The 13381-nt window shown below is 32.6% G+C and overlaps 1 protein-coding gene across 1 annotated transcript in view; it reads left to right on the forward strand.

Annotated features, from left to right (window-relative positions):
- Window positions 1-13381, forward strand: part of LOC125068055 (calmodulin-binding transcription activator 2) — a 127269-nt gene that overhangs the window by 44613 nt on the left and 69275 nt on the right. Inside the window, exon 2 of the mRNA XM_047677041.1 lies at window positions 7697-7764. The gene's annotated coding sequence lies outside the window, so the exon portion shown is untranslated. The remainder of the gene's footprint in view (window positions 1-7696; window positions 7765-13381) is intronic.

The raw sequence follows: 13381 nt of genomic DNA on the forward strand, positions 1-13381 counted from the left end.
TATGAATACTGGACGGAGTTGGGGATGTAGGTGTTCTTAGTGGTAGAACTGTGTTCCGGCTTTAAGGATAAGTGAGCCAGTGAAATTACAAACACAAGGAACACAACATTTTAGCTCCCAAGGTCGATGGAACATTGGCTATTTAAAGAATGGTTGATATTTTTTACAGTACCAATGTGTATGTAGTAAAAGTAGGCTCTACTATAAAAAATAGTTTTAGGTGCATTAGTTTGCGTTAAAAATTGCCTAAAAAATTTGCCATTGAGCCGAGTAAAAACAACCATCTATCCAAAACTTTTGCTTCAATAATATTAGTAAAAAGTAAACTATTGTTAACTTAACTTCTACTCAGATAACTAAAAATATTATTTAAATAGGATTTAAAAATATAATATCACATACATTCAACTTTATTAAATACCAATACAATAATCGAATAATTAATCATTTACCTTTTAAATCAAGGCATTTCGAAATTCTCATAGTCAAAGATCAGGCGCATATCCCAAACCCTAAAAAATTGTAACTGGCGTGAACTTTGTAGAACCTCGAGATTCAAACCTTATGGTTACTAACGAGTCTTTAAACAGAGAAACGTACATTCGTGAGACGGTTCCCTGCTTACGTTAAAATAGAAACGTATTATGACAGTGTAAACGAAGAGTACTAACATTTAGTTTCCAACAATTAAACTAGTACTCCTCTAGTACTAATTACTTTAAGACTTTGTTTTATTTGCACACTTATATAATAGGATCTTCATATTTACTTCACCAGCACTTTGGGTTCAAATATAGCTTTAAAAATTACTTATCTCCCAATATATTGGTCTTGATTGCCTCGTTGGTTAGTTATAATCCTGAGGTCCTATGACCCAAACCGAAGGTCGAGCCGATAAAAAGTTATTGGGTCGGTGGCTTTTAAGCAGTTGAGATATAAATTATTGTTGAAGATGTACTGTTTTATTCAGCATACATGGTAATCAACTAGTTCTCGTCCGCGGCTTCACTTGCGTTTAAGAATAGGCATAAAAAAGTTGTCTATCCCCGTCCTTGGCCTTCAAGCTTGTTTCACACCAAATGTCATCAAATTCAATTTAGTGGTTTGGCCGTGAAAGATTACCTGACAAACAGACAGGGTAATTTTTTATTTATAATATTAGTATAGACTATTATAGATAAAGCTTCATCAAAAAGATATATTGATATATTTTTTTCTTATCTATAAGAGAATTTTTAACATAATTGCGCAAAATAATAGCCATTATCGAAACAATTTTCTAAACAGTCCCCAGTCGAAGCGGTGGAGTGTTTGGTCGGTTGATAAATATTTACCAAATTAACTGTTATCGTTGAGCAGTGACGTCACTGTTTATGGGGTCATTAGCGTTATGACTGACTGAGAGGGTGTTAAGAGCTCGCAATAAAACAGGGAATCGACCAGCGCGTTGGGAAGACTACGATCAATGTGAGAAGCGAAGCTGGAGCTACACGGAGACATCATCAATTATTCTAAATATTTGATTATGGATTTGAGACATTATAGCTTAGACTTAGGACTAAGAACCGTATCTTTTTTTTCTCGATGGAAAAACAAAACACGTTACGTGTTTATCCCACATGAAGTGGGTATAAGTATGTGGTACTCACCGGTGCTCAGGACGAATGTATGTCCAGTCCGGGGCGCCTACATGGTTAAGACCAGCCCTGCACTCGGTATGAAATATAAATGGAAATTATTAAGCAAATCAAAATTCAGTGGTGATTGCGACTGAATCCTCTGTGATCTATCTATATCTATCAATAAAGTATAAAACAAAGTTGATTTCTGTTTCGGTCTGAGTCTGGTTTTGTCTTCTACACCGTCCAATGGATTTTGATACGGTTTTCACTATTGAAAAGAGTGATAAACCAGATTTGTATACATAACTATTATTATCTACCTATTACAAATGATATTCCTTTATCTATACATAGTAACAAACCGTAGATTTTTTTGTGAAGTATTATTTTTTTAAAGTCATTATTAATTATTATTTAGATAAATATGTTAGTTTAAGTTTAGGGCATTTAACGTTGATTAAAATCGTCTTATATGCGATAACACTAGAATGAATACCTTATAAGATATTATCGTTTCCAAATTATGTGAAACGAAAAAAAACGTTCGCTACGAAACGTGTGGTCGGCTAACAATAAAATTTATGTCATCAGTGAAATTTCTCAAAATTTGAATCTATAAGCCGTGGACACGTCTGGATCTATGTTTCACAATTAAATCGTTATTCATATTTCTTATATATGACCTTATTCGTTTTTTTTTTCCGAGAGCAATCCTCTTTTTTTTTAAATAAAATGCACTCGTGCGTAGCCGGTGTCAGTCGATAGTATACTAATATTTTTTAATTATGGAATGATCACGTGTATTAAATCGCTACTTGCTGGTAACGTAAACACTTTCTAATCAATTATTGTTTGGGACATGTTCGTCCCTAGAGGCGAAAATTTTAATGATTCTTCCCTTATTTCGTATGGCATTCTCCTGAAATGTGCTTTTTAATACGTCCCTTGTTTAATGAACATTACCCGTTACTTCGTTGACTTTAAACACAGTTATTTGTTGGTTTTGCTGATTTCTTAACAATTTATCAAGATTATTATACTAGCGGCCCATAATGAGTTCGTACAAATAAAATTCGTACAAAACTTTTATATTCCATGTAGACCCTTGGAGTTGAGATTTCTAAAAATCCTTTCCTAGTTACAGTTAATGTCAATCGGTCCTATAGTTTTGGAGATATCTCGATGAGTCAATGGTATTTTGCACATTATACACAGATTAAGATTGTGGAGGCTGACAGATTAATGTTGCAATTATATGTTAGTACATTTTGTGTGTATTTTGGAAGAAATTAGACAAAAGAGTAAGCAGAAAGGTTTAAATTATATGTAAATACTTGTATGAATTTTAACACGAATTGTCTATTTTGCGCGAACGAAAAAGTTTTATGGTACTTCATCCATTATTAATTAAAGTTGTAGATCATTAGAAACATATATTTTTATACAATAAATAAATGACTTATTAATACAGATAATTTATAGTTTGCACGAATTGTGATAACTTATTGTAATTATTGCCTCCACTGGTGACAACGGGGCTGTTTCATTTTTTGCCCAGAGGATCGGAATTGCGATTCAACAACGAAATAATGCTAGCATTCTAACCATTCCACGCTTCTGATTCGTATAGTAACTATTTTAAATTGTCATTTGTATATAATTAAGGCCTTATGTTAATAATTGTTATGTAATTAAGTATACGAAGCCACCGTATACTAGTATGTTTGTATATATAAGCTCGACGACCTCCGTGGTCGAGTAGTGTGTGGCGTACACACTACTCGATTTACATGGGTACACCACTCTGAGGTCCCGGGTTCGATTCCCGACCGAGTCGATGTAGAAAAAGTTCATGTCTTGGGTCTGGATGTTTGTGGTACCGTCATTACTTCTGATTTTTCATAACACAAGTGCTTTAGCTACTTACATTAAGTTCAGAGTAATGTATGTGATGTTGTCCTATATCTATTATTTATTTATTTTTTATAAGCTAGCGCTTGACTGTTAACACACTTGATAGAAAGTGATGACACAGCCTAAAGTGGAGCGTACTCGCCTAGAAGATGCTTATTCACTATACACGAAGGTGCCCATATTGTAGGTTGTAGGGAATACGGGGGTCGGTAGGGTATTTCAGGCCTTAGCATTGCGTATCAGAAAGGACGAAGCAAATCGTTTCGCACGTGTTTTAAGTACGTGAACTACGTACGGGTGCCGAACCTCTAGCAAGCCTCATTGAGTATGAGGCTATTTGTTTTAATATTAAGTAATATAATTACTGAATCAAAATAATATGATAGTATGATGATAGTAACTCTACTGGTCTTAACTGCAAAATATATAAAGCAATTTTTTATTTTACAGAAAACGCTTAAAATTTATTTATTTTTGTAAAGAATAGTTTTGGATAAATTCCAATTTTGAATTATTTTTTTATTATATTTTTTACTACTACGAAGACATAGTATTTGCAGACGAAGGTTTAACTCAAATAAATTAATCGTAATTTTTTTTTTAAATATACAATTATTTTTTATTAAGCTTATACTGTACCTGTAGCTTATGCATATTTAGGAGTCTGGATCCAATCCAGGATTCGGAACCAGTTCATAGTTATCATAAAAATACATTGTTCTTGAAACCAACATGTAAAATATCCATAGGGTATGTGAAAATCTAATTCAGCTTGCAAGATTTGACCCAAAGTAACTAACACACATTGCAAGTTTCGGGTACGAAGCCGCGACGTAATTTACTATTATTATACAACAACACTCGTTTTGGAGAAATGGATGCTACTCATAAAATTATTTGAAACATCTGCAGCGGAAACAAATGACAATAGGCATCTATAAATACGAACAGCGCTTGTAGGAAATTACAGAAAAAATATACACATAGCTGATGGAACACATCATTGGGACATTCGAAGTATATTAAAGCTACGTCGCGTCTGCTCGGATGATTGGCGTGTGCACTGTGCGGTCATGAAATAAATAATAATCATAACGGATGTTTAAACAAAACGTTCATACATAATGCATATAACTCAACACTAGATTATCTTGTTGATAAAAAAATATGGAGTTAGTAACTTTCAGGCAGGTTAAAATACGTAAATTTTATTGTATGTTTTATTGACATGTCTCGGAAAAGAGTAACTACTGAAATATTTGCTAATTCTTCTTGGTTATTTATACTAATGCTATAAATGTTAAGGTTATTCTGTCTCTATGTATGTCTGTCGGTTAACCTTTCATGGTAAAACCACTGAGCCAAATTTGCTATAAAGGCGGCTTTTTTGTCCCACTAACAAAGGACGAAGCAGCGGACAAAAACTAGTTTAATGTAATAATTCTATAAAATAATTATAAAGCGCTTGTTGTACAAGACTGTTGTTATATATAATACTAATGTAAAAATATTCACTCAACCATACCAAAACTTCGGACCCAATATGAATAAAACTTTGTTGGTAGAGATATCCTGGTATAGAATGTAAACTTATTTTTAGTTTAAATAAAGAAGGTAAACCAGAAAATGGGTTATTATGGTAAACGTCGCTTTGTTCGAACCGGATCGCAGCAAAATAAAGAATTGGTGTTTGATTACTGGATAGCACCTTTTTCTTAATGTTGTTAACATAATAAATTTCAAGCATAATGATTACATTTAATTTACCCTAAGCGCACCGGGTAATCAATAGTTGGAAATAAGGAAAAAGAAAATGTACCGATTCACAAAACAAACTCAAGATATGGGTCAGTGAATCGGCAAAAAACAAAACGACTTAGATCTTGTTTCTGGCAATGGATTCGCCATGTGAAGGATTTACTTGTATCTCACAATACCAACACGTATGGATAGAAGTAATTATTATCATAGGTATCTGGTAACAGATGATCAACTCCATTTAGGACCTTGTTATCTAGGGACAACGTCCTAAATGGAGTGGCTAACTCATTACGCTACAAATCTCTAGTTCGAATTCTGGTTTGGGGTAGAAGCTATTATTATGTCATTGAGTTTTTCTGTCAAGATCTTGTCAGTAGCAGCAAGGAGTTGGTAATTTATAAAGCTGAACGGTTTGTTTTTTTTTTTTTGAAAGTGTTAACCTCAAGAGCCGAGATGGCCCAATGGCTAGAACGCGTGCATCTTAGCTGATGATTTCGGGTTCAAACCCAGGCAAGCACAACTGAATTTTAAATATGTAATATAATTCATCTCGTGCTCGGCGGTGAAGGAAAACATCGTGAGGAAACCTGCATGTGTATAAATTCAACGAAATTCTGCCACATGTGTTTTCCACCAACCCGCATTGGAGCAGCGTGGTGGAATATGCTCTAAACCTTCTCCTCAAAGGGAGAAGAGGCCTTTGGCTAATGTATATGTGTAAGTTAACCTCAAAATCTATCAATTCCATTTGCAAACATCTTTTTGCAACATATAGTCCATTTATAGAGGAGGTTATAGGCTGCATGACGACACGCTAGAACCCTTAGGGGCAGAGAAACCAAGCAATTAGTAAATATCATTACGCGAACTCAATTCAAGACAATACAGGGGATCCCCAAAATAGCCCAATTCCCGAAACAAAAGACCCTGACGTTTCCCGTTCGTAACGAAACCTACTTAGCGATGCGTTCCAGATTACAGCGTGAGCAATAAATAAAGGCAGTGAGTCCCAAGCGTTTATAAATTTACAAAGGAAATTTGTACACTATATCTTAGAGTTCCTTAAACTTTAATACGAGTTTTAAACAATTGATAGATGTTTTTTCTTCGCGAGCACTATTATGGATATACCAGTTCTTTAGCCTGGATATTCTCTCATACTATTCAGTTTTTTTTTCACTTACTCTCATTAAACATGGTCTGCCGCGTCTATTGTTTTTCTGAAAGCGACAAACTCAAAATCATTCGAAAGTATTTGCATACGGTTTTCTCCAATAGAAAAATTGATTCATGAGAAAGGTTTAGGTATGTAACAATTAATTAAATGTTTTGTTTAAATTTGCTGAAATATAACATTGATTGTTGAACATATCGGAAATAATCATGCTGAGTGGGAACTGGGTTGGTAAAACAATAAAGTTAATATGTATACCCTTATTTTACGCGAGTGAAGCCGGATGAATTGTGCGAGTTGGTGGTAATTGTTATTATATCTTATATCTTTTGGTAGAAGATATAAGATATAATAACAATATGAAGCGGCACCTATGTGTAGCTGCTTAAATGAAAACTTCACAAAATCGTTTGAAGTGCTTCTCTTTATTCAGATAAAGATTTTACTCTATTTCACAAGTTAAAGCTGTATAATTTATCACCTTTGATATGTTTTTACGCAATTTTAAATTATTTTATTTATCATAGACAAAAAAAAAACAATGATTTTTGAAAATCGAATGTATTCATCATTTCACAATTTCCATTGATCGTTTAGATGAATTGTAAAAGATATACAGAACCATTATAAAATAGTCGTTTTCACAGCAACGATAAACATGTATTATTTAAAATATCCCGGTCACGTCCTGTGTCTGGAAGTGAATTATTGCGTGTGACGCGATGTTTTATTAACGTATACAGAAATCATATTTGCGTTGGAGTATTATATTTAACGTACTAATAAAACAATACGATATTACTTATATTCCTATTGTTACTAAAAGAAAGGTTGTCAATGAAGGGACAATACGCAATTCGTACAGTAAATCGAAATTGGACGATGACGTCAAGATACTGTAAGTCTTAGATGACTACTAGTTTTCTAGTAGGCCTTCTGTTCTCAAGACAATTTTATAAATATCACATTTACCTTTAAATGTTCTTTAGAGGGTATAGTGAAATAATGAAGTGTTTTCTTCTTTCGAATGTCAAATCAATATTGATAGAAAGAGAAATCGGTATTTATCTAAACACCCGCCAACAACTTTTATAAATAAGGTCATATGTTTATTAGTAACTTAGCCTGAAGACCATCGTTAAATATATCGAAAGCGACAGTGACTTGTGTTGGTTAGTTATTAATTATATTAAAAATAATCACAATTATACTTCATTTGTTTCAGGAAATCGCGGCCATCCTTATCAGCTTCGATAAACATAGTGATTGGCAGTCCAAAGAAGTCAAAATACGGTAAGTCACGTACATTTTAAGTACATTAGTTAACAATTGAAAGTGTGTGTGGGTCTTAAAATTTTGCAACTGTTTTTGTACAAGTTTTAAGCCATTCAACTGCAATAGCTTCTGGTGACAATACAAACTAGTATACTAAATTCTTTTTAGTAAAAAGAGTAATAGATATGACTATTTTAATAAATTTCTTACATTATTAATTATCCCAACAATTAAGCGTATGGTGAATATTGTGCTAGAAGTCGGGACGGCAATAGCCCAAGCTCAATGACAGAAGAACTTGCGACATTGACGTTGCTTTGTAACAAAAATAGCTTTAAAGTTACATCTGAGACATTTTTTTGTACACATACATATACAGCCATAAAGTGATAATCTATATTAGTAACAGAACAGATAATGTTGCCCTTTGTAAAAATATAGACATAAATATTATTTCTATAGTAACTCACGGCATACGTCAGGGTGATGTCGGACTCGCTTGACGGCATATCCGCCACATGTCAAGAACCACAAGTTCAATTCCCGCACGTGACAAATATTTCCTTTTGCCATAAATATACCAGTGAGGTTCAGTTTTACTTGCCCTTTGACAAGTTAAATAGTCTTTGGTACAAGACAGACTTATTACAAGAATATAATCCAATGGATCCGATAATAATTGTTTTTATTGACTTTCAAACTTTCTTGATATTTCAGTTCAGTTCAGTTTGTGTTAAAATTAGTATTTATTGAATTCGAACTATTGAAATATTATCAATATCAACTATTGCTTATTGCTAGTGTAAGAATAAAGTAAATACATACTAGAATGGAAGTAAAAAAATTCAAGAATAATTTAACGTACGGTAATTAGTATGTGAGTCAATTTTAAACCTAACAATGTCTAACGCTAACGTATCTGTACAGTGGTAGACAAAGACTAAATTCTAAAAAGACTCGAAAATCATCCTGGCTCTTTGAAACAGACTCTTAAATTTCGACCAGAGAACCGTAAGAGACAACCGATCATGAATTTTAATGTACCCTCGCTAGCGTTCCACCTTATCCCGTTGAAAAGAGAAAAGTAACGGCGGTACATGCGAAATCAGAGAGAAAAAAATGTATAAAAGTTGCCGCAGGAGCATGAATTAAAACTATCAGTGGACTTACGTCTTCCTACTTTTATGCCGTTACTCTGTGACTATACCTAATTTGGCGCCCAACGAGGGACCCGTTCCAAGTTGTAACAACTTTAAGCAAATTAAAACTTCCACGGTGACTACTGCTCTCTTAGTCTGTTCTGTTGAAATATTAACTCTTTATGAGTACGTAGTGTACTTTCGGAATTTCGATGTGCCCGCAGATTCGAGTCGTTAGTTTAAAATTTAATACGGATCTCCGTTCGAAGTTGGAGATAGTTCGGTTGTCTTTATGAATTAGATCGGTCGTGGAATGAGATTTGTGGGTAAATTTTGTCTGGCAGATCAACGGTGTAAACAGTCTCGGTGTTCGTTTCTGTCATAAATAGCTATTTCTGCGTAAACTGATATTGGATTGAACACATGATAGAAAATTAGTCTTGGGATTTAGCCGAACTTATCAAATATATATTTTATAAAATCTTAATATTCTGGCAGAAAATAAAAAGTTTTGATAGTTAAATTGGAAACTAAAACGGTATTTATTATTAATATATATTTTTAAGATTTTTTTTGGGTTGTTTATAGACATAACTATGTATATATAGATTAGATAACATTGTATCACCATATTTAAAGTCCTTAAAAAGAAAACACGAATAGCAAATCAGCTCATTTACAAATTTGTTTTCCGTGCAACATGAATTCAAACCAAATCAAATGTAGATATTAATTAAACTATAAATCAATATGTTTAGTAAACGAGGTAATGTCGCATAGAGCTATCAAGTTAATCCATATGATCGTAAGCATTATACGTGGATTAGTGGATATATGAATCATTAGTGATGAGCTATAAATGAAATTTGACAGGTTACAATAATAATAGAAATTATGATCTGTGATAGAGACTGCAATGATATTCGTGATGGCTCAGTGTAAATGAACACGTAGATGTAAATGCAAGATATGGTTCCAATTTCGGTAATGCAACAATTTCTGAGAAAATTTCAATATTTTGCAAGAGTTTTGGGGCGAGGTTGATTTGTTTGTTCTCAATGATTAAGAATAATGAGGTCACGTACAACGATGGAACATTTAAATGATTTTAATAATAAAAGTGGGATTAATTATTTTTTTATATTCCGTATGAAGTGGTAAGTATGATTTAAAAGTAAACAACCAAGAGAAACGGATATATTGCGTTAACTACCTTTAGTTATGATTTTGTACATAAGATTTTCATTTAAGTATTCAAGCTTATTAGAGGGACTTAAAAAAGGTTGCAGAGTTTTTATCAAACATACAAACAAATAAACTGAGAGGAAGCGACTTGATAAAAACATGGTATGTGAAATTAATGCAATAAATTTAATAAAAGTAAAATAAAGAAAATGAAGAGAGCTAACGTCGGAAGTGACGTAGATTCAACCCTGTTCCCTTGGGCTTTTGTAAGCACTCCTAGCACAAGCTTAAAGCTTAGTTGAAAGGGAGGTAACAATAATTGGTACTATCTTTCAGTCAAGAAACTGTCGCTAGTATTCTTAACAAGAAACATCTACTAGATTTATGGAATATGTATTTTGTTAATAAATATTAAACATACTCGTAAAATGTATAGTTATACAAAACTAATGTGGTACAATTTTGAAACTCATCTAATGAATTTTCTTTCAAACCTTGAAACTTGACGAAAGTTCGTAATAAAAAAACTCAGACAATTTTCACAAAATAGTCTTTTATAAACTAAATAATATTTACGAGCCACGCACGCGGGCTGTTTTATATTCTCCGGTACGATTCGAACGAACCGATTCGGATATAATGTCTTCGGTTTTAAGTATTTCAGTTGTTAGTAGCTCTAATTCATCCTTTAAATTTTTGAGAATTTTGATTACGTAGCAGCTTCCATAAATTATCGAGCTCTTGAACAGTTTCCTAAGGGAAAAGGTAGGGTCGTAAATTCATTGGTTTTGAGTTTATGGTGCTGAAAGAGATATCAATAAAATACTCACGCCAGTGGCATAGTTGGCTCTCGGGTGTAATAAGTTTGTAAAAGATGTGAACGTCAAAGGTTTCTTTTTGCTGTGTTCCTTATCAGCTACTTTTGGTAGTTGGGTAATACATCTGTATCTCCGCGTTGAGCAGTACTGAGTTGAGCGTGAGCCGCGTTGAGTCTCATCAGCTGATTGATTAATCCATGCTTTTATATATCTACGAGAAAATACTTGACGTACTATAAGCTGTGTACAGACACAGTGTTATGTTGGATGTTTATATATTTCTTATCTTATTATTTATGTCGTTATATATTCTTCCAAATTACAGAACACTCTCTTACTTTTTTCACACCAAAATAAGTTAGAAAAATAACAATATTAACCTACGTAATTGCTTTCCTTTCTGAAATGATCAATAAAAAAAAGCATGTATTTAAATATGCCAGAAATTATTGACTTGTTTAAACGCGTAGATTAGATCGATACAAAACCACGCTAATAGTAAAGGCTTAATATTTTAAGACAATTGCCTAAAACTTTAGTCATTAAAAAAAATACAATTGTGGTCGTTGGTCTGTTCAATAATAAACCTGCACGGAGCATATCGGTTTATATGAAATCGCTCTCCTTTGAAAGTATCGCAATAAATTGAAATATTTTGTTAGCAATAAACTCACTGAATAGACGCGAGCAATAACAGCTAATGTCACGGCAGTTACGAGTTTTTATTTGGAAATTAATTCTTTACGTGTCATAATGTTGCCATCTTTCAAATAAATTGTTTTCCACTTTTAGTTACAGAAATTGTACTTTTAGAATACAGTCACGAATGGTTTTGAGAAAACAGGGAGGAATTGCTGTTCTAGAATTAATTAGGCGTATTCCGCATTAATAAAACGAGCAAGCAGTCTTTGTTATTTATTTGAAGCCTAATCGTGTGTGGTTTTTATATTAAAATTATTTAGTAGTAAAAGATAAAAATCAACAAATAAGTTTTATCTTGACTTGAAAGAAAAGAAAATTGGATTTTACTGGTACGATTCTAAGTATAGCTCGGCTTCAGTTAATTTAATTTATATTCAATCAACGATTTTTACGATCAATGTGAAAAAAGTTTATTAAGAAGATTCAAATCGAGATTTAGTGTCGTAATGAAAATGGTGTAATTCATTTGGTAATCAATAATTTTTCAATCATAAATCGATTTTTATTTGCAAATAAACATTGACTTATGATATCGATCATTTGGCTTCAAATTTGGATGCTTTAACAATGATTGAAAATGAAACATTTTTCGTCTAAAAAGTTACTTATCAAAAACGTTGCGCTCCAAGAATCTTATTACGTAATAAAATTCAAATCACAATCAAAACATACAAATACTTCAGAAATTATTGACCGTCTCTAATCCATTTATAATAGTACTAGCTGAAACAGCACCTTCAACGGCTTTGAATTCCTATAAATCTATTTACCCGAAAAAAGCCTATGTTCCTTCGTTTGAAACAATACATACCAAATCTTATCAAAATCGATTTATTGATTTACCTATTGAAGCGCAATATATGGACCGATTTACTTTAACATTTATAATATTAGTATAGATTGTATTTGGAAACGTATTTATGTATATAGCCTTGCGTTCGAAGGCCTAACTAACGGCTTAATCAGTACTTGACACGTTATGCAAATAAGCAACACTAACGCTCTGTTTGTTTAACATAATACGAAGGATAAATAGCTTATTGCAAAATAATAATTAACAAATATTATAAATTTTAAAGTTTGTATGTCAGTACACTATCACGCCTAAACGTCAAAGCGGATACAAATAAATCTATTAACATTATAAACATGTAGAATTTGTTCGTTTGTAATGCAGTGGTAGTTTAATGATCCAATTCTAAAATAAAGTTATTTGATAGCAAGTTACTTGATCTATGGGTTATGTATTTACTGACTAGTATAAATAATATTTATATTATCATACATTATTCAAGTAGGCTTTCACAAGTACTTTTGAATCGTCATTCTTTTGGAATGTAGATTCTACCCATAAGAACTGATAAGAAACTCAGTAGTTACGCTTTTTGAACATTTAAAATACAAAGTTATGTTAGCCAAATACAATTATATATGCATATAATATATTATGTCCTGCCTGGAAGTCAACAAGTATTAGCTCCATGTCTTTCTATCATTTCTATAATCCTGTATTGAGTAATATTTTTTTTTTTTTTTATTAATGGATTTTTTTTTATACAAATTATTTGAGTTCATGAATCGGCAAGCTTAAAAATATCTGCGGAATTTTAGTATAGAAACGGATGCCTTGCCCCAAGAAGGATTTATTGACTTTGCGGAGTCGGAAACTTGGCGTTATAAGCTGAAGTAACATACGCCAAATTAAGTGATTGTACATTACATTCATATCGTATTAGACAGTACAAGATTATAGAGGTCATAAAGAAGTTAGTATTCGTTGATTACCTTTTT

This window comes from Vanessa atalanta, chromosome 13 (genome assembly GCF_905147765.1).
Source record: "Vanessa atalanta chromosome 13, ilVanAtal1.2, whole genome shotgun sequence".
Taxonomy (NCBI): Eukaryota; Metazoa; Arthropoda; class Insecta; order Lepidoptera; family Nymphalidae; genus Vanessa; species Vanessa atalanta.